At 55.8% G+C, this 27,163-nt stretch overlaps 11 non-coding genes across 11 annotated transcripts; all 11 read right to left on the bottom strand.

Annotated features, from left to right (window-relative positions):
* Window positions 1–1,527: 1,527 nt before the first annotated feature.
* Window positions 1,528–1,619, bottom strand: LOC132505584 (small nucleolar RNA SNORD116). Its single transcript, XR_009535451.1, has one exon. It is a non-coding gene; the product is annotated as a small nucleolar RNA SNORD116 (small nucleolar RNA).
* A 2,467-nt stretch (window positions 1,620–4,086) lies between these two features.
* LOC132504805 (small nucleolar RNA SNORD116) lies at window positions 4,087–4,178 on the bottom strand. Its single transcript, XR_009535102.1, has one exon. It is a non-coding gene; the product is annotated as a small nucleolar RNA SNORD116 (small nucleolar RNA).
* A 2,409-nt stretch (window positions 4,179–6,587) lies between these two features.
* Window positions 6,588–6,679, bottom strand: LOC132505581 (small nucleolar RNA SNORD116). Its single transcript, XR_009535450.1, has one exon. It is a non-coding gene; the product is annotated as a small nucleolar RNA SNORD116 (small nucleolar RNA).
* Window positions 6,680–9,146: 2,467 nt separating this feature from the next.
* Window positions 9,147–9,238, bottom strand: LOC132504984 (small nucleolar RNA SNORD116). Its single transcript, XR_009535200.1, has one exon. It is a non-coding gene; the product is annotated as a small nucleolar RNA SNORD116 (small nucleolar RNA).
* A 2,409-nt stretch (window positions 9,239–11,647) lies between these two features.
* On the bottom strand, window positions 11,648–11,739 carry LOC132505575 (small nucleolar RNA SNORD116). Its single transcript, XR_009535449.1, has one exon. It is a non-coding gene; the product is annotated as a small nucleolar RNA SNORD116 (small nucleolar RNA).
* Window positions 11,740–14,206: 2,467 nt separating this feature from the next.
* On the bottom strand, window positions 14,207–14,298 carry LOC132504979 (small nucleolar RNA SNORD116). Its single transcript, XR_009535199.1, has one exon. It is a non-coding gene; the product is annotated as a small nucleolar RNA SNORD116 (small nucleolar RNA).
* Window positions 14,299–16,707: 2,409 nt separating this feature from the next.
* Window positions 16,708–16,799, bottom strand: LOC132505566 (small nucleolar RNA SNORD116). Its single transcript, XR_009535447.1, has one exon. It is a non-coding gene; the product is annotated as a small nucleolar RNA SNORD116 (small nucleolar RNA).
* Window positions 16,800–19,266: 2,467 nt separating this feature from the next.
* On the bottom strand, window positions 19,267–19,358 carry LOC132504975 (small nucleolar RNA SNORD116). Its single transcript, XR_009535198.1, has one exon. It is a non-coding gene; the product is annotated as a small nucleolar RNA SNORD116 (small nucleolar RNA).
* Window positions 19,359–21,767: 2,409 nt separating this feature from the next.
* LOC132505560 (small nucleolar RNA SNORD116) lies at window positions 21,768–21,859 on the bottom strand. The gene has a single exon (XR_009535445.1). It is a non-coding gene; the product is annotated as a small nucleolar RNA SNORD116 (small nucleolar RNA).
* A 2,467-nt stretch (window positions 21,860–24,326) lies between these two features.
* Window positions 24,327–24,418, bottom strand: LOC132504969 (small nucleolar RNA SNORD116). Its single transcript, XR_009535197.1, has one exon. It is a non-coding gene; the product is annotated as a small nucleolar RNA SNORD116 (small nucleolar RNA).
* A 2,409-nt stretch (window positions 24,419–26,827) lies between these two features.
* On the bottom strand, window positions 26,828–26,919 carry LOC132505555 (small nucleolar RNA SNORD116). The gene has a single exon (XR_009535443.1). It is a non-coding gene; the product is annotated as a small nucleolar RNA SNORD116 (small nucleolar RNA).
* Between the last annotated feature and the right edge of the window lie 244 nt (window positions 26,920–27,163).

Below are 27,163 nucleotides of genomic sequence, written 5' to 3'. Positions count from 1 at the left end.
TGAGGAACACCTGCACTAATCAAGGCAGACTCACCAGCAGGCATACTTCCTGGCCTGCTGTTAGGACAGACGACCTACCCTTGTCGTACACACAAAGGTAATGGCATGGGAACCATTACGATGCCCAACGTGGCGGGGCAAACTGTTGCAGCAATTGGGTCTCTTGCAGTGCTGCCTGCCACTTTCGCACTCTGGGTCCGTCAGTGACGTGACCTCGGTGAAACCGTGAGGCCCAGGTCCTCTAGAAGCAACGTGTTACCTACAGCCGCGCAACAAGAGAACCCGGCCAACAGCCTAGACACCTGAACCGGTATGACTTCTCTGGACTGTGGCCAGGCACGCCGTACACCACAGTCTCAAAGCACCAGCGGGTGGCAGGAGAAAAGATCCCCGCACCACACATCCTCTCGGGCCCGGAAACCTGTAGCCTTTCCTTGGCAGCCGACTCCCTTTCCGCGTGGTTTTGCCCAAAGACCTCCGGGAAGGTCTGCAATCCTCAGGGACTGCTAGGTGGGCTGGGTGTAGTACCGATGCAGGGCTGTACTGAGGAACACCTTCACATCTTCAACACAGGGAGAACGTGGACAGACAGGGACAAAACACCCCACGGCCTCCAAATCAGCCCCCATGAGAAGACACCATCCTGTGCCACGAAGGCAACCATTCCCTGGCACACGGACCCGCCATGAAGTAAATTGACCAAGGAGGGGAAACAAGCGAGACACGCCACAGATGTGCTCCCGTGTTCCCTCTCTACACTTGCCTCCAAATGTCCCTGAGGGAATACCAAAAGTGTTCCCGGAAGCCTATGACCACCATCGATCTATCCACCCACCAGTAAACCTGTGGGATTAGCCAGCCATCTCTCGTGTCTGCTTCATTCGCCTTGCCCTCCTCTCTCCACCGGGATCCCAACGTGTCAGGGAAAGATGCCAGAGCCACCCCTCACCAAGGAAGCTTGCTGTGACTTATCTTCACTAAGGCATTTTCTAGCCCTTTCACACAGCACACACAAGCCAGACACAACCCGAGGGGGAGCCCTCAGCTTGGCCAACCTCCCGGTGACAATGGCCCATTGGATTTCTCCCCTTATCAGGAGAAACCTAAACTGCATCTGGTCTCCCAAGCAGAACACGGCAAAGAAGCCTGCCCTAGGCCAGGAATCCTGCTCTCACCCTGAGCCTACAGACTTCCGTTTCTTTGCGGGCACAAGGCAACGAGTAGCCGGTGGCGGAGGCCTGTAGAACTCAAGGGCAGGCGACCGGACCACCAAGGGCTCACGCTTCCTCTCCTACCCGAATGCTGAACCGTGGCAGGGGACAGCAGTCCCGGCTCGACCAAGGAACCCACAGACGGCACGCTCTCCCTAGCCTTCCCACCTGGATTGGCATCCCAGGGTCCTTTCCCAATGCCTCTTCTCCCCATCAGACGGCCACAAGCCTCAACTTAAACAGCGTGGCTGTGGACACCCACGGGAGCAAATGCAACGCGAACCTCTCCCTACTTTCCTTTTGGGAGCCACGTGTTGGACCTCAGTTCCAAGGAGGAGACGGCAGGGATTTCTCACTCATTTTGTTCAGATTTCCAAGGAATGCATTTGTGGAAGTCATCGTCGAGCCAAGCACATGCTCAAACGCTGGACATGCAAACTTGCAGATTCCACCACGGTACGGACAGCGAGCTGAATCATGTCAGCATACGGAAGTGAACAAAGCAAAGCCATCGGGGAAGGAAATGCAGCCAGTTCTCAGGGCATCGAAGCTCGGGTTCCCATGGAAAAGGCCAGAAGGTGAGGGTGTAGCCCCGTTGCACATGTTCCCTTGGTCAAACCTCTAGGTTTTAGGAAAGAGGTGCTACTTACCGCAACAAGGGTTAAACCAGGATCCTCATGGAATGCGGGCCAACACCCCTGTGAGACTCCTCCTCCTCACTTCACCGGGTGTCAGGGATTATACAGATGGTCCCAGGTTGATCTGCTGCTGGAATTCCTTTCCTGGCATTCCACCTGGCTCGGGGTGAGAGAACACATGCGTTCTTTAGGAGGGTGCACGGGTGCACCGAGCGAAAGGGCGATATCCCTCAGTGATGCGTGCTCTGTCTCCCCTCGACATTTAATTTGCTGCAGATCTTGCCTGTGGGTCCGCAGGGAAACGTGAAAGCAACATAGAGCTGACGCCTTCAGAGGGTGCGGCCATCAGGACACAGAGCACCGCTGTCCAAAATCCCCCTGGTCTCGGGCACTGCAATTCCACTCCTGAGTGCTCTCCCATCCACCACAGCAGAAGGATGTCTTCCTAAACCCCTGAGACACCCTCTGGGCAACTGTGGCCCCTCAGACTAAGAGCCGGTGCCATCTAGGGGAACACGCCCGCCCTTGGCACATATTCTTCCACACAAGTGCCACGCTCTTACGGGGAAGAGATCTTCCACAAGGGAAGGGGCCTTGGCCGAATATGACGGCCTTCGTCAAAAGCAGCTCGAAGGGAACCGTGACAAAGGGCACGTGAGGAACACCTGGACTGATCAAGCGAGACTCACCAGTAGGCACGCTTCCTGAGCTGCTGCCAAGACAGATGACCTACCCTTGGTTCACACACAGAGGTAATGACATGGGAAACATTCTGAAGCCCAACGTGGTGGGGAAACCCTTGCAACCAAATGGCATGGGAGCCATTCCAATGCCCATTGTGGCGGAGAACACCATTGCACCAATGGGGTCAACTGCGGTGGTACCTGGCACATTCACACTCCGGGCCCGTCAGTGACGTGACCTCGGAGAAACAGTGAGGCCCAGGTCTTCTAGAAGCAATGTGTGACCCACAGCCATGCAATTAAGAGAACCCAGCCAACAGCCGAGACACCTGAACCGCTATGACTCGTCTGGCCTGTGGCCAGGCACACCGGATACCACAGTCTGGATGCACCAGCGCGTGGCAGTAAAAATGACCCCCGCACCACACACCCTCACCCGCCTTTAAATCTATAGCCTTTCCTTGGCAGCCGACTCCCTTTTTTCCGCATGGTTGTGCCCAGTGACCTCCGGGAAGATCTGCAAACCTCAGGGAACGCTATGTGGGCCAGGTTTAGTAAAGATGTTGGGCTGGACTCAGGAACACCCTCACACCTTCAACACAGGGGGAACGTGGACAGACAGGGACAAAACACCCCACGACCTCCAAATCAGCCCCCATGACAAGACACCATACTGTGCCACAAAGGCAACCATTCACTAGCATAGGGACCCGCCATGAAGTAAATCGACCAAGGAGGGGAAAAAGGCGGGACAGTCCACAGAAGTTCTCCCGTGTTCCCTCTCTACACGTGCCTCCAAGTGCTCCTGAGGGGACATCAAAAGTGTTCCTGGAAGCCTATGGCCTCTGTCAATCTGTCCACCCACAAGTAAACATGTGGGCTTAGCCAGCCATTTCATGTGTCTTTATCGGTAGCCTTGCCCTTCCCTCTCCACCGGGATCCCAACGTGTCATGGAAAGATGCCAGAGCCACCCCTCACCAAAGAAGCTTGCTGTGACTTATCTTGACTAAGGCATTTCCTAGCCTGTTCACACAGCACACACAAGCCGGAAACAACCCGAGGAGGAGCCATCAGCTTGGCCAACCGCCCGGGGACAATGGCCCATTGGATTTCTCCCCTCATCATGAGAAACCGAAACTGCATCTGGTCTCCCAAGCAGAACATCACAAAGAGCCAGCCCTAGGCCAGGAATCCTGCTCTGACCCTGACCATAGACTTCTCTTTCCGTGAGGGCACAAGGCAACGAGTAGCCGGTGGCGGCGGCCTGTAGAACTCAAATGCAGTCGATAGGACCACCAATGGTTCACGCTTCCTTTCCTAGCCGCATGCTCGTCCGTGGCAGGGGACAGAAGTCCTGGCTCGACCAAGGAACCCAGAGACGGCACGCTGTCCCTAGCCTTCCCACCTGCATTGGCATCCCAGGCTCCTTTCCCAATGGCTCTTCTCCCCATGAGACGGCCACAACCCTCCACTTGAACAACGTGGCTGTACACACACACGGCAGCAAACGCAACCTCAACCTCTCCCTACTTTCCTTTTGGGAGCCACGTGCTGGACCTCAGTTCCGATGAGGAGACGGTAGGGTTTTCTCACTCATTTTGTTCAGATTTCCAAGGAATGCATTTGTGGGGGTCATCATCGATCCAAGCACATGCTCAAACGCCGGATATGCAAAGTTGCAGATTCCACCAAGGGACGGCCAGTGAGCTGAATCATGTCAGCATACAGAAGCGGCCAGATCTGAGCCATGGGGCAGGAAATGCAGCCAGTTCTCAGGTCATCGAAGCTCATGTTCCCCAGGAAAAAGACAGAAGATGAGGCTGTAGCACCGGTTTTCAGTTCCCGTGGCCAAACCTCTAGGTTTCAGCAAAGACGTGCCACTTACCGCAATAAGGTTTAAACCAGGATCCTCATGGAATGTGCGCCAACACCCCTGCGAGACTCCTCCTCCTCCCTTCACCAGGTATTATGGATTATACGGATGGCCCCGGGCTGCTCTGCTGCTGGGATTCCGTCCCTGGCAGTCCACCTGGCTCGGGCTGAGAGAACACACGCGTGCTTGAGGATGGTGCACGGGCGCACCGAGGGAAAGGGCGATACCATCTAGTGATGCGTGCTCTATATCCCCTCAACATTTCATTTGCTGCCCATCGTGCCTGGGCGTCCGCACGTAAATGTGAAAGCAACGTGGCGTAGACGCCTTCACAGCGTGCCGCCATCAGGACGACGAGCCCCGCCGTCCAACAACACCCTGGCCTCGGGCCCTGCAATTCCTCTCCTGAGCACTCTCCCCTCCATCACAGCTAAAGGATGTCTTCCGGAAACCCTGAGACACGCTCAGGGCAACTGTGCCTCCTCAGACTAAGAGCCAGTGACCTTTGGGGAACACACCAACTCTAAGCACATATGGCTCCACACAGTGGACGCGCCCGGAAGATCAAGAGATCTTCCACAAGGGAAGGGCACACGGCCGAATATGACGGCCTCCACCAAAAGCGGCTCATAGGGACCCACGACAAAGGGCACGTGAGGAACACCTGCACTAATCAAGGCAGACTCACCAGCAGGCATACTTCCTGGCCTGCTGTTAGGACAGACGACCTACCCTTGTCGTACACACAAAGGTAATGGCATGGGAACCATTACGATGCCCAACGTGGCGGGGCAAACTGTTGCAGCAATTGGGTCTCTTGCAGTGCTGCCTGCCACTTTCGCACTCTGGGTCCGTCAGTGACGTGACCTCGGTGAAACCGTGAGGCCCAGGTCCTCTAGAAGCAACGTGTTACCTACAGCCGCGCAACAAGAGAACCCGGCCAACAGCCTAGACACCTGAACCGGTATGACTTCTCTGGACTGTGGCCAGGCACGCCGTACACCACAGTCTCAAAGCACCAGCGGGTGGCAGGAGAAAAGATCCCCGCACCACACATCCTCTCGGGCCCGGAAACCTGTAGCCTTTCCTTGGCAGCCGACTCCCTTTCCGCGTGGTTTTGCCCAAAGACCTCCGGGAAGGTCTGCAATCCTCAGGGACTGCTAGGTGGGCTGGGTGTAGTACCGATGCAGGGCTGTACTGAGGAACACCTTCACATCTTCAACACAGGGAGAACGTGGACAGACAGGGACAAAACACCCCACGGCCTCCAAATCAGCCCCCATGAGAAGACACCATCCTGTGCCACGAAGGCAACCATTCCCTGGCACACGGACCCGCCATGAAGTAAATTGACCAAGGAGGGGAAACAAGCGAGACACGCCACAGATGTGCTCCCGTGTTCCCTCTCTACACTTGCCTCCAAATGTCCCTGAGGGAATACCAAAAGTGTTCCCGGAAGCCTATGACCACCATCGATCTATCCACCCACCAGTAAACCTGTGGGATTAGCCAGCCATCTCTCGTGTCTGCTTCATTCGCCTTGCCCTCCTCTCTCCACCGGGATCCCAACGTGTCAGGGAAAGATGCCAGAGCCACCCCTCACCAAGGAAGCTTGCTGTGACTTATCTTCATTAAGGCATTTTCTAGCCCTTTCACACAGCACACACAAGCCAGACACAACCCGAGGAGGAGCCCTCAGCTTGGCCAACCTCCCGGTGACAATGGCCCATTGGATTTCTCCCCTTATCAGGAGAAACCTAAACTGCATCTGGTCTCCCAAGCAGAACACGGCAAAGAAGCCTGCCCTAGGCCAGGAATCCTGCTCTCACCCTGAGCCTACAGACTTCCGTTTCTTTGCGGGCACAAGGCAACGAGTAGCCGGTGGCGGAGGCCTGTAGAACTCAAGGGCAGGCGACCGGACCACCAAGGGCTCACGCTTCCTCTCCTACCCGAATGCTGAACCGTGGCAGGGGACAGCAGTCCCGGCTCGACCAAGGAACCCACAGACGGCACGCTCTCCCTAGCCTTCCCACCTGGATTGGCATCCCAGGGTCCTTTCCCAATGCCTCTTCTCCCCATCAGACGGCCACAAGCCTCAACTTAAACAGCGTGGCTGTGGACACCCACGGGAGCAAATGCAACGCGAACCTCTCCCTACTTTCCTTTTGGGAGCCACGTGTTGGACCTCAGTTCCAAGGAGGAGACGGCAGGGATTTCTCACTCATTTTGTTCAGATTTCCAAGGAATGCATTTGTGGAAGTCATCGTCGAGCCAAGCACATGCTCAAACGCTGGACATGCAAACTTGCAGATTCCACCACGGTACGGACAGCGAGCTGAATCACGTCAGCATACGGAAGTGAACAAAGCAAAGGCATCGGGGAAGGAAATGCAGCCAGTTCTCAGGGCATCGAAGCTCGGGTTCCCATGGAAAAGGCCAGAAGGTGAGGGTGTAGCCCCGTTGCACATGTTCCCTTGGTCAAACCTCTAGGTTTTAGGAAAGAGGTGCTACTTACCGCAACAAGGGTTAAACCAGGATCCTCATGGAATGCGGGCCAACACCCCTGTGAGACTCCTCCTCCTCACTTCACCGGGTGTCAGGGATTATACAGATGGTCCCAGGTTGATCTGCTGCTGGAATTCCTTTCCTGGCATTCCACCTGGCTCGGGGTGAGAGAACACATGCGTTCTTTAGGAGGGTGCACGGGTGCACCGAGCGAAAGGGCGATATCCCTCAGTGATGCGTGCTCTGTCTCCCCTCGACATTTAATTTGCTGCAGATCTTGCCTGTGGGTCCGCAGGGAAACGTGAAAGCAACATAGAGCTGACGCCTTCAGAGGGTGCGGCCATCAGGACACAGAGCACCGCTGTCCAAAATCCCCCTGGTCTCGGGCACTGCAATTCCACTCCTGAGTGCTCTCCCATCCACCACAGCAGAAGGATGTCTTCCTAAACCCCTGAGACACCCTCTGGGCAACTGTGGCCCCTCAGACTAAGAGCCGGTGCCATCTAGGGGAACACGCCCGCCCTTGGCACATATTCTTCCACACAAGTGCCACGCTCTTACGGGGAAGAGATCTTCCACAAGGGAAGGGGCCTTGGCCGAATATGACGGCCTTCGTCAAAAGCAGCTCGAAGGGAACCGTGACAAAGGGCACGTGAGGAACACCTGGACTGATCAAGCGAGACTCACCAGTAGGCACGCTTCCTGAGCTGCTGCCAAGACAGATGACCTACCCTTGGTTCACACACAGAGGTAATGACATGGGAAACATTCTGAAGCCCAACGTGGTGGGGAAACCCTTGCAACCAAATGGCATGGGAGCCATTCCAATGCCCATTGTGGCGGAGAACACCATTGCACCAATGGGGTCAACTGCGGTGGTACCTGGCACATTCACACTCCGGGCCCGTCAGTGACGTGACCTCGGAGAAACAGTGAGGCCCAGGTCTTCTAGAAGCAATGTGTGACCCACAGCCATGCAATTAAGAGAACCCAGCCAACAGCCGAGACACCTGAACCGCTATGACTCGTCTGGCCTGTGGCCAGGCACACCGGATACCACAGTCTGGATGCACCAGCGTGTGGCAGTAAAAATGACCCCCGCACCACACACCCTCACCCGCCTTTAAATCTATAGCCTTTCCTTGGCAGCCGACTCCCTTTTTTCCACATGGTTGTGCCCAGTGACCTCCGGGAAGATCTGCAAACCTCAGGGAACGCTATGTGGGCCAGGTTTAGTAAAGATGTTGGGCTGGACTCAGGAACACCCTCACACCTTCAACACAGGGGGAACGTGGACAGACAGGGACAAAACACCCCACGACCTCCAAATCAGCCCCCATGACAAGACACCATACTGTGCCACAAAGGCAACCATTCACTAGCATAGGGACCCGCCATGAAGTAAATCGACCAAGGAGGGGAAAAAGGCCCGACAGTCCACAGAAGTTCTCCCGTGTTCCCTCTCTACACGTGCCTCCAAATGCTCCTGAGGGGACATCAAAAGTGTTCCTGGAAGCCTATGGCCTCTGTCAATCTGTCCACCCACAAGTAAACATGTGGGCTTAGCCAGCCATTTCATGTGTCTTTATCGGTAGCCTTGCCCTTCCCTCTCCACCGGGATCCCAACGTGTCATGGAAAGATGCCAGAGCCACCCCTCACCAAAGAAGCTTGCTGTGACTTATCTTGACTAAGGCATTTTCTAGCCTGTTCACACAGCACACACAAGCCGGAAACAACCCGAGGAGGAGCCATCAGCTTGGCCAACCGCCCGGGGACAATGGCCCATTGGATTTCTCCCCTCATCATGAGAAACCGAAACTGCATCTGGTCTCCCAAGCAGAACATCACAAAGAGCCAGCCCTAGGCCAGGAATCCTGCTCTGACCCTGACCATAGACTTCTCTTTCCGTGAGGGCACAAGGCAACGAGTAGCCGGTGGCGGCGGCCTGTAGAACTCAAATGCAGTCGATAGGACCACCAATGGTTCACGCTTCCTTTCCTAGCCGCATGCTCGTCCGTGGCAGGGGACAGAAGTCCTGGCTCAACCAAGGAACCCAGAGACGGCACGCTGTCCCTAGCCTTCCCACCTGCATTGGCATCCCAGGCTCCTTTCCCAATGGCTCTTCTCCCCATGAGACGGCCACAACCCTCCACTTGAACAACGTGGCTGTACACACACACGGCAGCAAACGCAACCTCAACCTCTCCCTACTTTCCTTTTGGGAGCCACGTGCTGGACCTCAGTTCCGATGAGGAGACGGTAGGGTTTTCTCACTCATTTTGTTCAGATTTCCAAGGAATGCATCTGTGGGGGTCATCATCGATCCAAGCACATGCTCAAACGCCGGACATGCAAAGTTGCAGATTCCACCAAGGGACGGCCAGTGAGCTGAATCATGTCAGCATACAGAAGCGGCCAGATCTGAGCCATGGGGCAGGAAATGCAGCCAGTTCTCAGGTCATCGAAGCTCATGTTCCCCAGGAAAAAGACAGAAGATGAGGCTGTAGCACCGGTTTTCAGTTCCCGTGGCCAAACCTCTAGGTTTCAGCAAAGACGTGCCACTTACCGCAATAAGGTTTAAACCAGGATCCTCATGGAATGTGCGCCAACACCCCTGCGAGACTCCTCCTCCTCCCTTCACCAGGTATTATGGATTATACGGATGGCCCCGGGCTGCTCTGCTGCTGGGATTCCGTCCCTGGCAGTCCACCTGGCTCGGGCTGAGAGAACACACGCGTGCTTGAGGATGGTGCACGGGCGCACCGAGGGAAAGGGCGATACCATCTAGTGATGCGTGCTCTATATCCCCTCAACATTTCATTTGCTGCCCATCGTGCCTGGGCGTCCGCACGTAAATGTGAAAGCAACGTGGCGTAGACGCCTTCACAGCGTGCCGCCATCAGGACGAAGAGCCCCGCCGTCCAACAACACCCTGGCCTCGGGCCCTGCAATTCCTCTCCTGAGCACTCTCCCCTCCATCACAGCTAAAGGATGTCTTCCGGAAACCCTGAGACACGCTCAGGGCAACTGTGCCTCCTCAGACTAAGAGCCAGTGACCTTTGGGGAACACACCAACTCTAAGCACATATGGCTCCACACAGTGGACGCGCCCGGAAGATCAAGAGATCTTCCACAAGGGAAGGGCACACGGCCGAATATGACGGCCTCCACCAAAAGCGGCTCATAGGGACCCACGACAAAGGGCACGTGAGGAACACCTGCACTAATCAAGGCAGACTCACCAGCAGGCATACTTCCTGGCCTGCTGTTAGGACAGACGACCTACCCTTGTCGTACACACAAAGGTAATGGCATGGGAACCATTACGATGCCCAACGTGGCGGGGCAAACTGTTGCAGCAATTGGGTCTCTTGCTGTGCTGCCTGCCACTTTCGCACTCTGGGTCCGTCAGTGACGTGACCTCGGTGAAACCGTGAGGCCCAGGTCCTCTAGAAGCAACGTGTTACCTACAGCCGCGCAACAAGAGAACCCGGCCAACAGCCTAGACACCTGAACCGGTATGACTTCTCTGGACTGTGGCCAGGCACGCCGTACACCACAGTCTCAAAGCACCAGCGGGTGGCAGGAGAAAAGATCCCCGCACCACACATCCTCTCGGGCCCGGAAACCTGTAGCCTTTCCTTGGCAGCCGACTCCCTTTCCGCGTGGTTTTGCCCAAAGACCTCCGGGAAGGTCTGCAATCCTCAGGGACTGCTAGGTGGGCTGGGTGTAGTACCGATGCAGGGCTGTACTGAGGAACACCTTCACATCTTCAACACAGGGAGAACGTGGACAGACAGGGACAAAACACCCCACGGCCTCCAAATCAGCCCCCATGAGAAGACACCATCCTGTGCCACGAAGGCAACCATTCCCTGGCACAGGGACCCGCCATGAAGTAAATTGACCAAGGAGGGGAAACAAGCGAGACACGCCACAGATGTGCTCCCGTGTTCCCTCTCTACACTTGCCTCCAAATGTCCCTGAGGGAATACCAAAAGTGTTCCCGGAAGCCTATGACCACCATCGATCTATCCACCCACCAGTAAACCTGTGGGATTAGCCAGCCATCTCTCGTGTCTGCTTCATTCGCCTTGCCCTCCTCTCTCCACCGGGATCCCAACGTGTCAGGGAAAGATGCCAGAGCCACCCCTCACCAAAGAAGCTTGCTGTGACTTATCTTCACTAAGGCATTTTCTAGCCCTTTCACACAGCACACACAAGCCAGACACAACCCGAGGAGGAGCCCTCAGCTTGGCCAACCTCCCGGTGACAATGGCCCATTGGATTTCTCCCCTTATCAGGAGAAACCTAAACTGCATCTTGTCTCCCAAGCAGAACACGGCAAAGAAGCCTGCCCTAGGCCAGGAATCCTGCTCTCACCCTGAGCCTACAGACTTCCGTTTCTTTGCGGGCACAAGGCAACGAGTAGCCGGTGGCGGAGGCCTGTAGAACTCAAGGGCAGGCGACCGGACCACCAAGGGCTCACGCTTCCTCTCCTACCCGAATGCTGAACCGTGGCAGGGGACAGCAGTCCCGGCTCGACCAAGGAACCCACAGACGGCACGCTCTCCCTAGCCTTCCCACCTGGATTGGCATCCCAGGGTCCTTTCCCAATGCCTCTTCTCCCCATCAGACGGCCACAAGCCTCAACTTAAACAGCGTGGCTGTGGACACCCACGGGAGCAAATGCAACGCGAACCTCTCCCTACTTTCCTTTTGGGAGCCACGTGTTGGACCTCAGTTCCAAGGAGGAGACGGCAGGGATTTCTCACTCATTTTGTTCAGATTTCCAAGGAATGCATTTGTGGAAGTCATCGTCGAGCCAAGCACACGCTCAAACGCTGGACATGCAAACTTGCAGATTCCACCACGGTATGGACAGCGAGCTGAATCACGTCAGCATACGGAAGTGAACAAAGCAAAGGCATCGGGGAAGGAAATGCAGCCAGTTCTCAGGGCATCGAAGCTCGGGTTCCCATGGAAAAGGCCAGAAGGTGAGGGTGTAGCCCCGTTGCACATGTTCCCTTGGTCAAACCTCTAGGTTTTAGGAAAGAGGTGCTACTTACCGCAACAAGGGTTAAACCAGGATCCTCATGGAATGCGGGCCAACACCCCTGTGAGACTCCTCCTCCTCACTTCACCGGGTGTCAGGGATTATACAGATGGTCCCAGGTTGATCTGCTGCTGGAATTCCTTTCCTGGCATTCCACCTGGCTCGGGGTGAGAGAACACATGCGTTCTTTAGGAGGGTGCACGGGTGCACCGAGCGAAAGGGCGATATCCCTCAGTGATGCGTGCTCTGTCTCCCCTCGACATTTAATTTGCTGCAGATCTTGCCTGTGGGTCCGCAGGGAAACGTGAAAGCAACATAGAGCTGACGCCTTCAGAGGGTGCGGCCATCAGGACACAGAGCACCGCTGTCCAAAATCCCCCTGGTCTCGGGCACTGCAATTCCACTCCTGAGTGCTCTCCCATCCACCACAGCAGAAGGATGTCTTCCTAAACCCCTGAGACACCCTCTGGGCAACTGTGGCCCCTCAGACTAAGAGCCGGTGCCATCTAGGGGAACACGCCCGCCCTTGGCACATATTCTTCCACACAAGTGCCACGCTCTTACGGGGAAGAGATCTTCCACAAGGGAAGGGGCCTTGGCCGAATATGACGGCCTTCATCAAAAGCAGCTCGAAGGGAACCGTGACAAAGGGCACGTGAGGAACACCTGGACTGATCAAGCGAGACTCACCAGTAGGCACGCTTCCTGAGCTGCTGCCAAGACAGATGACCTACCCTTGGCTCACACACAGAGGTAATGACATGGGAAACATTCTGAAGCCCAACGTGGTGGGGAAACCCTTGCAACCAAATGGCATGGGAGCCATTCCAATGCCCATTGTGGCGGAGAACACCATTGCACCAATGGGGTCAACTGCGGTGGTACCTGGCACATTCACACTCCGGGCCCGTCAGTGACGTGACCTCGGAGAAACAGTGAGGCCCAGGTCTTCTAGAAGCAATGTGTGACCCACAGCCATGCAATTAAGAGAACCCAGCCAACAGCCGAGACACCTGAACCGCTATGACTCGTCTGGCCTGTGGCCAGGCACACCGGATACCACAGTCTGGATGCACCAGCGCGTGGCAGTAAAAATGACCCCCGCACCACACACCCTCACCCGCCTTTAAATCTATAGCCTTTCCTTGGCAGCCGACTCCCTTTTTTCCGCATGGTTGTGCCCAGTGACCTCCGGGAAGATCTGCAAACCTCAGGGAACGCTATGTGGGCCAGGTTTAGTAAAGATGTTGGGCTGGACTCAGGAACACCCTCACACCTTCAACACAGGGGGAACGTGGACAGACAGGGACAAAACACCCCACGACCTCCAAATCAGCCCCCATGACAAGACACCATACTGTGCCACAAAGGCAACCATTCACTAGCATAGGGACCCGCCATGAAGTAAATCGACCAAGGAGGGGGAAAAGGCGGGACAGTCCACAGAAGTTCTCCCGTGTTCCCTCTCTACACGTGCCTCCAAGTGCTCCTGAGGGGATATCAAAAGTGTTCCTGGAAGCCTATGGCCTGTGTCAATCTGTCCACCCACAAGTAAACATGTGGGCTTAGCCAGCCATTTCATGTGTCTTTATCGGTAGCCTTGCCCTTCCCTCTCCACCGGGATCCCAACGTGTCATGGAAAGATGCCAGAGCCACCCCTCACCAAAGAAGCTTGCTGTGACTTATCTTGACTAAGGCATTTCCTAGCCTGTTCACACAGCACACACAAGCCGGAAACAACCCGAGGAGGAGCCATCAGCTTGGCCAACCGCCCGGGGACAATGGCCCATTGGATTTCTCCCCTCATCATGAGAAACCGAAACTGCATCTGGTCTCCCAAGCAGAACATCACAAAGAGCCAGCCCTAGGCCAGGAATCCTGCTCTGACCCTGACCATAGACTTCTCTTTCCGTGAGGGCACAAGGCAACGAGTAGCCGGTGGCGGCGGCCTGTAGAACTCAAATGCAGTCGATAGGACCACCAATGGTTCACGCTTCCTTTCCTAGCCGCATGCTCGTCCGTGGCAGGGGACAGAAGTCCTGGCTCGACCAAGGAACCCAGAGACGGCACGCTGTCCCTAGCCTTCCCACCTGCATTGGCATCCCAGGCTCCTTTCCCAATGGCTCTTCTCCCCATGAGACGGCCACAACCCTCCACTTGAACAACGTGGCTGTACACACACACGGCAGCAAACGCAACCTCAACCTCTCCCTACCTTCCTTTTGGGAGCCACGTGCTGGACCTCAGTTCCGATGAGGAGACGGTAGGGTTTTCTCACTCATTTTGTTCAGATTTCCAAGGAATGCATCTGTGGGGGTCATCATCGATCCAAGCACATGCTCAAACGCCGGACATGCAAAGTTGCAGATTCCACCAAGGGACGGCCAGTGAGCTGAATCATGTCAGCATACAGAAGCGGCCAGATCTGAGCCATGGGGCAGGAAATGCAGCCAGTTCTCAGGTCATCGAAGCTCATGTTCCCCAGGAAAAAGACAGAAGATGAGGCTGTAGCACCGGTTTTCAGTTCCCGTGGCCAAACCTCTAGGTTTTAGCAAAGAAGTGCCACTTACCGCAACAAGGTTTAAACCAGGATCCTCATGGAATGTGCGCCAACACCCCTGCGAGACTCCTCCTCCTCCCTTCACCAGGTATTATGGATTATACGGATGGCCCCGGGCTGCTCTGCTGCTGGGATTCCGTCCCTGGCAGTCCACCTGGCTCGGGCTGAGAGAACACACGCGTGCTTGAGGATGGTGCACGGGCGCACCGAGGGAAAGGGCGATACCATCTAGTGATGCGTGCTCTATATCCCCTCAACATTTCATTTGCTGCCCATCGTGCCTGGGCGTCCGCACGTAAATGTGAAAGCAACGTGGCGTAGACGCCTTCACAGCGTGCCGCCATCAGGACGAAGAGCCCCGCCGTCCAACAACACCCTGGCCTCGGGCCCTGCAATTCCTCTCCTGAGCACTCTCCCCTCCATCACAGCTAAAGGATGTCTTCCGGAAACCCTGAGACACGCTCAGGGCAACTGTGCCTCCTCAGACTAAGAGCCAGTGACCTTTGGGGAACACACCAACTCTAAGCACATATGGCTCCACACAGTGGACGCGCCCGGAAGATCAAGAGATCTTCCACAAGGGAAGGGCACACGGCCGAATATGACGGCCTCCACCAAAAGCGGCTCATAGGGACCCACGACAAAGGGCACGTGAGGAACACCTGCACTAATCAAGGCAGACTCACCAGCAGGCATACTTCCTGGCCTGCTGTTAGGACAGACGACCTACCCTTGTCGTACACACAAAGGTAATGGCATGGGAACCATTACGATGCCCAATGTGGCGGGGCAAACTGTTGCAGCAATTGGGTCTCTTGCAGTGCTGCCTGCCACTTTCGCACTCTGGGTCCGTCAGTGACGTGACCTCGGTGAAACCGTGAGGCCCAGGTCCTCTAGAAGCAACGTGTTACCTACAGCCGCGCAACAAGAGAACCCGGCCAACAGCCTAGACACCTGAACCGGTATGACTTCTCTGGACTGTGGCCAGGCACGCCGTACACCACAGTCTCAAAGCACCAGCGGGTGGCAGGAGAAAAGATCCCCGCACCACACATCCTCTCGGGCCCGGAAACCTGTAGCCTTTCCTTGGCAGCCGACTCCCTTTCCGCGTGGTTTTGCCCAAAGACCTCCGGGAAGGTCTGCAATCCTCAGGGACTGCTAGGTGGGCTGGGTGTAGTACCGATGCAGGGCTGTACTGAGGAACACCTTCACATGTTCAACACAGGGAGAACGTGGACAGACAGGGACAAAACACCCCACGGCCTCCAAATCAGCCCCCATGAGAAGACACCATCCTGTGCCACGAAGGCAACCATTCCCTGGCACAGGGACCCGCCATGAAGTAAATTGACCAAGGAGGGGAAACAAGCGAGACACGCCACAGATGTGCTCCCGTGTTCCCTCTCTACACTTGCCTCCAAATGTCCCTGAGGGAATACCAAAAGTGTTCCCGGAAGCCTATGACCACCATCGATCTATCCACCCACCAGTAAACCTGTGGGATTAGCCAGCCATCTCTCGTGTCTGCTTCATTCGCCTTGCCCTCCTCTCTCCACCGGGATCCCAACGTGTCAGGGAAAGATGCCAGAGCCACCCCTCACCAAAGAAGCTTGCTGTGACTTATCTTCACTAAGGCATTTTCTAGCCCTTTCACACAGCACACACAAGCCAGACACAACCCGAGGAGGAGCCCTCAGCTTGGCCAACCTCCCGGTGACAATGGCCCATTGGATTTCTCCCCTTATCAGGAGAAACCTAAACTGCATCTGGTCTCCCAAGCAGAACACGGCAAAGAAGCCTGCCCTAGGCCAGGAATCCTGCTCTCACCCTGAGCCTACAGACTTCCGTTTCTTTGCGGGCACAAGGCAACGAGTAGCCGGTGGCGGAGGCCTGTAGAACTCAAGGGCAGGCGACCGGACCACCAAGGGCTCACGCTTCCTCTCCTACCCGAATGCTGAACCGTGGCAGGGGACAGCAGTCCCGGCTCGACCAAGGAACCCACAGACGGCACGCTCTCCCTAGCCTTCCCACCTGGATTGGCATCCCAGGGTCCTTTCCCAATGCCTCTTCTCCCCATCAGACGGCCACAAGCCTCAACTTAAACAGCGTGGCTGTGGACACCCACGGGAGCAAATGCAACGCGAACCTCTCCCTACTTTCCTTTTGGGAGCCACGTGTTGGACCTCAGTTCCAAGGAGGAGACGGCAGGGATTTCTCACTCATTTTGTTCAGATTTCCAAGGAATGCATTTGTGGAAGTCATCGTCGAGCCAAGCACATGCTCAAACGCTGGACATGCAAACTTGCAGATTCCACCACGGTACGGACAGCGAGCTGAATCACGTCAGCATACGGAAGTGAACAAAGCAAAGCCATCGGGGAAGGAAATGCAGCCAGTTCTCAGGGCATCGAAGCTCGGGTTCCCATGGAAAAGGCCAGAAGGTGAGGGTGTAGCCCCGTTGCACATGTTCCCTTGGTCAAACCTCTAGGTTTTAGGAAAGAGGTGCTACTTACCGCAACAAGGGTTAAACCAGGATCCTCATGGAATGCGGGCCAACACCCCTGTGAGACTCCTCCTCCTCACTTCACCGGGTGTCAGGGATTATACAGATGGTCCCAGGTTGATCTGCTGCTGGAATTCCTTTCCTGGCATTCCAACTGGCTCGGGGTGAGAGAACACATGCGTTCTTTAGGAGGGTGCACGGGTGCACCGAGCGAAAGGGCGATATCCCTCAGTGATGCGTGCTCTGTCTCCCCTCGACATTTAATTTGCTGCAGATCTTGCCTGTGGGTCCGCAGGGAAACGTGAAAGCAACATAGAGCTGACGCCTTCAGAGGGTGCGGCCATCAGGACACAGAGCACCGCTGTCCAAAATCCCCCTGGTCTCGGGCACTGCAATTCCACTCCTGAGTGCTCTCCCATCCACCACAGCAGAAGGATGTCTTCCTAAACCCCTGAGACACCCTCTGGGCAACTGTGGCCCCTCAGACTAAGAGCCGGTGCCATCTAGGGGAACACGCCCGCCCTTGGCACATATTCTTCCACACAAGTGCCACGCTCTTACGGGGAAGAGATCTTCCACAAGGGAAGGGGCCTTGGCCGAATATGACGGCCTTCGTCAAAAGCAGCTCGAAGGGAACCGTGACAAAGGGCACGTGAGGAACACCTGGACTGATCAAGCGAGACTCACCAGTAGGCACGCTTCCTGAGCTGCTGCCAAGACAGATGACCTACCCTTGGTTCACACACAGAGGTAATGACATGGGAAACATTCTGAAGCCCAACGTGGTGGGGAAACCCTTGCAACCAAATGGCATGGGAGCCATTCCAATGCCCATTGTGGCGGAGAACACCATTGCACCAATGGGGTCAACTGCGGTGGTACCTGGCACATTCACACTCCGGGCCCGTCAGTGACGTGACCTCGGAGAAACAGTGAGGCCCAGGTCTTCTAGAAGCAATGTGTGACCCACAGCCATGCAATTAAGAGAACCCAGCCAACAGCCGAGACACCTGAACCGCTATGACTCGTCTGGCCTGTGGCCAGGCACACCGGATACCACAGTCTGGATGCACCAGCGCGTGGCAGTAAAAATGACCCCCGCACCACACACCCTCACCCGCCTTTAAATCTATAGCCTTTCCTTGGCAGCCGACTCCCTTTTTTCCGCATGGTTGTGCCCAGTGACCTCCGGGAAGATCTGCAAACCTCAGGGAACGCTATGTGGGCCAGGTTTAGTAAAGATGTTGGGCTGGACTCAGGAACACCCTCACACCTTCAACACAGGGGGAACGTGGACAGACAGGGACAAAACACCCCACGACCTCCAAATCAGCCCCCATGACAAGACACCATACTGTGCCACAAAGGCAACCATTCACTAGCATAGGGACCCGCCATGAAGTAAATCGACCAAGGAGGGGAAAAAGGCCCGACAGTCCACAGAAGTTCTCCCGTGTTCCCTCTCTACACGTGCCTCCAAATGCTCCTGAGGGGATATCAAAAGTGTTCCTGGAAGCCTATGGCCTCTGTCAATCTGTCCACCCACAAGTAAACATGTGGGCTTAGCCAGCCATTTCATGTGTCTTTATCGGTAGCCTTGCCCTTCCCTCTCCACCGGGATCCCAACGTGTCATGGAAAGATGCCAGAGCCACCCCTCACCAAAGAAGCTTGCTGTGACTTATCTTGACTAAGGCATTTTCTAGCCTGTTCACACAGCACACACAAGCCGGAAACAACCCGAGGAGGAGCCATCAGCTTGGCCAACCGCCCGGGGACAATGGCCCATTGGATTTCTCCCCTCATCATGAGAAACCGAAACTGCATCTGGTCTCCCAAGCAGAACATCACAAAGAGCCAGCCCTAGGCCAGGAATCCTGCTCTGACCCTGACCATAGACTTCTCTTTCCGTGAGGGCACAAGGCAACGAGTAGCCGGTGGCGGCGGCCTGTAGAACTCAAATGCAGTCGATAGGACCACCAATGGTTCACGCTTCCTTTCCTAGCCGCACGCTCGTCCGTGGCAGGGGACAGAAGTCCTGGCTCGACCAAGGAACCCAGAAACGGCACGCTGTCCCTAGCCTTCCCACCTGCATTGGCATCCCAGGCTCCTTTCCCAATGGCTCTTCTCCCCATGAGACGGCCACAACCCTCCACTTGAACAACGTGGCTGTACACACACACGGCAGCAAACGCAACCTCAACCTCTCCCTACTTTCCTTTTGGGAGCCACGTGCTGGACCTCAGTTCCGATGAGGAGACGGTAGGGTTTTCTCACTCATTTTGTTCAGATTTCCAAGGAATGCATCTGTGGGGGTCATCATCGATCCAAGCACATGCTCAAACGCCAGACATGCAAAGTTGCAGATTCCACCAAGGGACGGCCAGTGAGCTGAATCATGTCAGCATACAGAAGCGGCCAGATCTGAGCCATGGGGCAGGAAATGCAGCCAGTTCTCAGGTCATCGAAGCTCATGTTCCCCAGGAAAAAGACAGAAGATGAGGCTGTAGCACCGGTTTTCAGTTCCCGTGGCCAAACCTCTAGGTTTTAGCAAAGAAGTGCCACTTACCGCAACAAGGTTTAAACCAGGATCCTCATGGAATGTGCGCCAACACCCCTGCGAGACTCCTCCTCCTCCCTTCACCAGGTATTATGGATTATACGGATGGCCCCGGGCTGCTCTGCTGCTGGGATTCCGTCCCTGGCAGTCCACCTGGCTCGGGCTGAGTGAACACACGCGTGCTTGAGGATGGTGCACGGGCGCACCGAGGGAAAGGGCGATACCATCTAGTGATGCGTGCTCTATATCCCCTCAACATTTCATTTGCTGCCCATCGTGCCTGGGCGTCCGCACGTAAATGTGAAAGCAACGTGGCGTAGACGCCTTCACAGCGTGCCGCCATCAGGACGAAGAGCCCCGCCGTCCAACAACACCCTGGCCTCGGGCCCTGCAATTCCTCTCCTGAGCACTCTCCCCTCCATCACAGCTAAAGGATGTCTTCCGGAAACCCTGAGACACGCTCAGGGCAACTGTGCCTCCTCAGACTAAGAGCCAGTGACCTTTGGGGAACACACCAACTCTAAGCACATATGGCTCCACACAGTGGACGCGCCCGGAAGATCAAGAGATCTTCCACAAGGGAAGGGCACACGGCCGAATATGACGGCCTCCACCAAAAGCGGCTCATAGGGACCCACGACAAAGGGCACGTGAGGAACACCTGCACTAATCAAGGCAGACTCACCAGCAGGCATACTTCCTGGCCTGCTGTTAGGACAGACGACCTACCCTTGTCGTACACACAAAGGTAATGGCATGGGAACCATTACGATGCCCAACGTGGCGGGGCAAACTGTTGCAGCAATTGGGTCTCTTGCAGTGCTGCCTGCCACTTTCGCACTCTGGGTCCGTCAGTGACGTGACCTCGGTGAAACCGTGAGGCCCAGGTCCTCTAGAAGCAACGTGTTACCTACAGCCGCGCAACAAGAGAACCCGGCCAACAGCCTAGACACCTGAACCGGTATGACTTCTCTGGACTGTGGCCAGGCACGCCGTACACCACAGTCTCAAAGCACCAGCGGGTGGCAGGAGAAAAGATCCCCGCACCACACATCCTCTCGGGCCCGGAAACCTGTAGCCTTTCCTTGGCAGCCGACTCCCTTTCCGCGTGGTTTTGCCCAAAGACCTCCGGGAAGGTCTGCAATCCTCAGGGACTGCTAGGTGGGCTGGGTGTAGTACCGATGCAGGGCTGTACTGAGGAACACCTTCACATCTTCAACACAGGGAGAACGTGGACAGACAGGGACAAAACACCCCACGGCCTCCAAATCAGCCCCCATGAGAAGACACCATCCTGTGCCACGAAGGCAACCATTCCCTGGCACAGGGACCCGCCATGAAGTAAATTGACCAAGGAGGGGAAACAAGCGAGACACGCCACAGATGTGCTCCCGTGTTCCCTCTCTACACTTGCCTCCAAATGTCCCTGAGGGAATACCAAAAGTGTTCCCGGAAGCCTATGACCACCATCGATCTATCCACCCACCAGTAAACCTGTGGGATTAGCCAGCCATCTCTCGTGTCTGCTTCATTCGCCTTGCCCTCCTCTCTCCACCGGGATCCCAACGTGTCAGGGAAAGATGCCAGAGCCACCCCTCACCAAAGAAGCTTGCTGTGACTTATCTTCACTAAGGCATTTTCTAGCCCTTTCACACAGCACACACAAGCCAGACACAACCCGAGGAGGAGCCCTCAGCTTGGCCAACCTCCCGGTGACAATGGCCCATTGGATTTCTCCCCTTATCAGGAGAAACCTAAACTGCATCTGGTCTCCCAAGCAGAACACGGCAAAGAAGCCTGCCCTAGGCCAGGAATCCTGCTCTCACCCTGAGCCTACAGACTTCCGTTTCTTTGCGGGCACAAGGCAACGAGTAGCCGGTGGCGGAGGCCTGTAGAACTCAAGGGCAGGCGACCGGACCACCAAGGGCTCACGCTTCCTCTCCTACCCGAATGCTGAACCGTGGCAGGGGACAGCAGTCCCGGCTCGACCAAGGAACCCACAGACGGCACGCTCTCCCTAGCCTTCCCACCTGGATTGGCATCCCAGGGTCCTTTCCCAATGCCTCTTCTCCCCATCAGACGGCCACAAGCCTCAACTTAAACAGCGTGGCTGTGGACACCCACGGGAGCAAATGCAACGCGAACCTCTCCCTACTTTCCTTTTGGGAGCCACGTGTTGGACCTCAGTTCCAAGGAGGAGACGGCAGGGATTTCTCACTCATTTTGTTCAGATTTCCAAGGAATGCATTTGTGGAAGTCATCGTCGAGCCAAGCACATGCTCAAACGCTGGACATGCAAACTTGCAGATTCCACCACGGTACGGACAGCGAGCTGAATCACGTCAGCATACAGAAGTGAACAAAGCAAAGCCATCGGGGAAGGAAATGCAGCCAGTTCTCAGGGCATCGAAGCTCGGGTTCCCATGGAAAAGGCCAGAAGGTGAGGGTGTAGCCCCGTTGCACATGTTCCCTTGGTCAAACCTCTAGGTTTTAGGAAAGAGGTGCTACTTACCGCAACAAGGGTTAAACCAGGATCCTCATGGAATGCGGGCCAACACCCCTGTGAGACTCCTCCTCCTCACTTCACCGGGTGTCAGGGATTATACAGATGGTCCCAGGTTGATCTGCTGCTGGAATTCCTTTCCTGGCATTCCACCTGGCTCGGGGTGAGAGAACACATGCGTTCTTTAGGAGGGTGCACGGGTGCACCGAGCGAAAGGGCGATATCCCTCAGTGATGCGTGCTCTGTCTCCCCTCGACATTTAATTTGCTGCAGATCTTGCCTGTGGGTCCGCAGGGAAACGTGAAAGCAACATAGAGCTGACGCCTTCAGAGGGTGCGGCCATCAGGACACAGAGCACCGCTGTCCAAAATCCCCCTGGTCTCGGGCACTGCAATTCCACTCCTGAGTGCTCTCCCATCCACCACAGCAGAAGGATGTCTTCCTAAACCCCTGAGACACCCTCTGGGCAACTGTGGCCCCTCAGACTAAGAGCCGGTGCCATCTAGGGGAACACGCCCGCCCTTGGCACATATTCTTCCACACAAGTGCCACGCTCTTACGGGGAAGAGATCTTCCACAAGGGAAGGGGCCTTGGCCGAATATGACGGCCTTCGTCAAAAGCAGCTCGAAGGGAACCGTGACAAAGGGCACGTGAGGAACACCTGGACTGATCAAGCGAGACTCACCAGTAGGCACGCTTCCTGAGCTGCTGCCAAGACAGATGACCTACCCTTGGTTCACACACAGAGGTAATGACATGGGAAACATTCTGAAGCCCAACGTGGTGGGGAAACCCTTGCAACCAAATGGCATGGGAGCCATTCCAATGCCCATTGTGGCGGAGAACACCATTGCACCAATGGGGTCAACTGCGGTGGTACCTGGCACATTCACACTCCGGGCCCGTCAGTGACGTGACCTCGGAGAAACAGTGAGGCCCAGGTCTTCTAGAAGCAATGTGTGACCCACAGCCATGCAATTAAGAGAACCCAGCCAACAGCCGAGACACCTGAACCGCTATGACTCGTCTGGCCTGTGGCCAGGCACACCGGATACCACAGTCTGGATGCACCAGCGCGTGGCAGTAAAAATGACCCCCGCACCACACACCCTCACCCGCCTTTAAATCTATAGCCTTTCCTTGGCAGCCGACTCCCTTTTTTCCGCATGGTTGTGCCCAGTGACCTCCGGGAAGATCTGCAAACCTCAGGGAACGCTATGTGGGCCAGGTTTAGTAAAGATGTTGGGCTGGACTCAGGAACACCCTCACACCTTCAACACAGGGGGAACGTGGACAGACAGGGACAAAACACCCCACGACCTCCAAATCAGCCCCCATGACAAGACACCATACTGTGCCACAAAGGCAACCATTCACTAGCATAGGGACCCGCCATGAAGTAAATCGACCAAGGAGGGGAAAAAGGCCCGACAGTCCACAGAAGTTCTCCCGTGTTCCCTCTCTACACGTGCCTCCAAATGCTCCTGAGGGGATATCAAAAGTGTTCCTGGAAGCCTATGGCCTCTGTCAATCTGTCCACCCACAAGTAAACATGTGGGCTTAGCCAGCCATTTCATGTGTCTTTATCGGTAGCCTTGCCCTTCCCTCTCCACCGGGATCCCAACGTGTCATGGAAAGATGCCAGAGCCACCCCTCACCAAAGAAGCTTGCTGTGACTTATCTTGACTAAGGCATTTCCTAGCCTGTTCACACAGCACACACAAGCCGGAAACAACCCGAGGAGGAGCCATCAGCTTGGCCAACCGCCCGGGGACAATGGCCCATTGGATTTCTCCCCTCATCATGAGAAACCGAAACTGCATCTGGTCTCCCAAGCAGAACATGACAAAGAGCCAGCCCTAGGCCAGGAATCCTGCTCTGACCCTGACCATAGACTTCTCTTTCCGTGAGGGCACAAGGCAACGAGTAGCCGGTGGCGGCGGCCTGTAGAACTCAAATGCAGTCGATAGGACCACCAATGGTTCACGCTTCCTTTCCTAGCCGCATGCTCGTCCGTGGCAGGGGACAGAAGTCCTGGCTCGACCAAGGAACCCAGAGACGGCACGCTGTCCCTAGCCTTCCCACCTGCATTGGCATCCCAGGCTCCTTTCCCAATGGCTCTTCTCCCCATGAGACGGCCACAACCCTCCACTTGAACAACTTGGCTGTACACACACACGGCAGCAAACGCAACCTCAACCTCTCCCTACTTTCCTTTTGGGAGCCACGTGCTGGACCTCAGTTCCGATGAGGAGACGGTAGGGTTTTCTCACTCATTTTGTTCAGATTTCCAAGGAATGCATCTGTGGGGGTCATCATCGATCCAAGCACATGCTCAAACGCCGGACATGCAAAGTTGCAGATTCCACCAAGGGACGGCCAGTGAGCTGAATCATGTCAGCATACAGAAGCGGCCAGATCTGAGCCATGGGGCAGGAAATGCAGCCAGTTCTCAGGTCATCGAAGCTCATGTTCCCCAGGAAAAAGACAGAAGATGAGGCTGTAGCACCGGTTTTCAGTTCCCGTGGCCAAACCTCTAGGTTTTAGCAAAGAAGTGCCACTTACCGCAACAAGGTTTAAACCAGGATCCTCATGGAATGTGCGCCAACACCCCTGCGAGACTCCTCCTCCTCCCTTCACCAGGTATTATGGATTATACGGATGGCCCCGGGCTGCTCTGCTGCTGGGATTCCGTCCCTGGCAGTCCACCTGGCTCGGGCTGAGTGAACACACGCGTGCTTGAGGATGGTGCACGGGCGCACCGAGGGAAAGGGCGATACCATCTAGCGATGCGTGCTCTATATCCCCTCAACATTTCATTTGCTGCCCATCGTGCCTGGGCGTCCGCACGTAAATGTGAAAGCAACGTGGCGTAGACGCCTTCACAGCGTGCCGCCATCAGGACGAAGAGCCCCGCCGTCCAACAACACCCTGGCCTCGGGCCCTGCAATTCCTCTCCTGAGCACTCTCCCCTCCATCACAGCTAAAGGATGTCTTCCGGAAACCCTGAGACACGCTCAGGGCAACTGTGCCTCCTCAGACTAAGAGCCAGTGACCTTTGGGGAACACACCAACTCTAAGCACATATGGCTCCACACAGTGGACGCGCCCGGAAGATCAAGAGATCTTCCACAAGGGAAGGGCACACGGCCGAATATGACGGCCTCCACCAAAAGCGGCTCATAGGGACCCACGACAAAGGGCACGTGAGGAACACCTGCACTAATCAAGGCAGACTCACCAGCAGGCATACTTCCTGGCCTGCTGTTAGGACAGACGACCTACCCTTGTCGTACACACAAAGGTAATGGCATGGGAACCATTACGATGCCCAACGTGGCGGGGCAAACTGTTGCAGCAATTGGGTCTCTTGCAGTGCTGCCTGCCACTTTCGCACTCTGGGTCCGTCAGTGACGTGACCTCGGTGAAACCGTGAGGCCCAGGTCCTCTAGAAGCAACGTGTTACCTACAGCCGCGCAACAAGAGAACCCGGCCAACAGCCTAGACACCTGAACCGGTATGACTTCTCTGGACTGTGGCCAGGCACGCCGTACACCACAGTCTCAAAGCACCAGCGGGTGGCAGGAGAAAAGATCCCCGCACCACACATCCTCTCGGGCCCGGAAACCTGTAGCCTTTCCTTGGCAGCCGACTCCCTTTCCACGTGGTTTTGCCCAAAGACCTCCGGGAAGGTCTGCAATCCTCAGGGACTGCTAGGTGGGCTGGGTGTAGTACCGATGCAGGGCTGTACTGAGGAACACCTTCACATCTTCAACACAGGGAGAACGTGGACAGACAGGGACAAAACACCCCACGGCCTCCAAATCAGCCCCCATGAGAAGACACCATCCTGTGCCACGAAGGCAACCATTCCCTGGCACAGGGACCCGCCATGAAGTAAATTGACCAAGGAGGGGAAACAAGCGAGACACGCCACAGATGTGCTCCCGTGTTCCCTCTCTACACTTGCCTCCAAATGTCCCTGAGGGAATACCAAAAGTGTTCCCGGAAGCCTATGACCACCATCGATCTATCCACCCACCAGTAAACCTGTGGGATTAGCCAGCCATCTCTCGTGTCTGCTTCATTCGCCTTGCCCTCCTCTCTCCACCGGGATCCCAACGTGTCAGGGAAAGATGCCAGAGCCACCCCTCACCAAGGAAGCTTGCTGTGACTTATCTTCACTAAGGCATTTTCTAGCCCTTTCACACAGCACACACAAGCCAGACACAACCCGAGGGGGAGCCCTCAGCTTGGCCAACCTCCCGGTGACAATGGCCCATTGGATTTCTCCCCTTATCAGGAGAAACCTAAACTGCATCTGGTCTCCCAAGCAGAACACGGCAAAGAAGCCTGCCCTAGGCCAGGAATCCTGCTCTCACCCTGAGCCTACAGACTTCCGTTTCTTTGCGGGCACAAGGCAACGAGTAGCCGGTGGCGGAGGCCTGTAGAACTCAAGGGCAGGCGACCGGACCACCAAGGGCTCACGCTTCCTCTCCTACCCGAATGCTGAACCGTGGCAGGGGACAGCAGTCCCGGCTCGACCAAGGAACCCACAGACGGCACGCTCTCCCTAGCCTTCCCACCTGGATTGGCATCCCAGGGTCCTTTCCCAATGCCTCTTCTCCCCATCAGACGGCCACAAGCCTCAACTTAAACAGCGTGGCTGTGGACACCCACGGGAGCAAATGCAACGCGAACCTCTCCCTACTTTCCTTTTGGGAGCCACGTGTTGGACCTCAGTTCCAAGGAGGAGACGGCAGGGATTTCTCACTCATTTTGTTCAGATTTCCAAGGAATGCATTTGTGGAAGTCATCGTCGAGCCAAGCACACGCTCAAACGCTGGACATGCAAACTTGCAGATTCCACCACGGTACGGACAGCGAGCTGAATCATGTCAGCATACGGAAGTGAACAAAGCAAAGCCACTGGGGAAGGAAATGCAGCCAGTTCTCAGGGCATCGAAGCTCGGGTTCCCATGGAAAAGGCCAGAAGGTGAGGGTGTAGCCCCGTTGCACATGTTCCCTTGGTCAAACCTCTAGGTTTTAGGAAAGAGGTGCTACTTACCG

Source organism: Lagenorhynchus albirostris, chromosome 1, assembly GCF_949774975.1.
Source record: "Lagenorhynchus albirostris chromosome 1, mLagAlb1.1, whole genome shotgun sequence".
Taxonomy (NCBI): domain Eukaryota; kingdom Metazoa; phylum Chordata; class Mammalia; order Artiodactyla; family Delphinidae; genus Lagenorhynchus; species Lagenorhynchus albirostris.
Note: the sequence above shows the minus strand (reverse complement) of the source record. Positions and strands in the feature narration are given on the sequence as shown.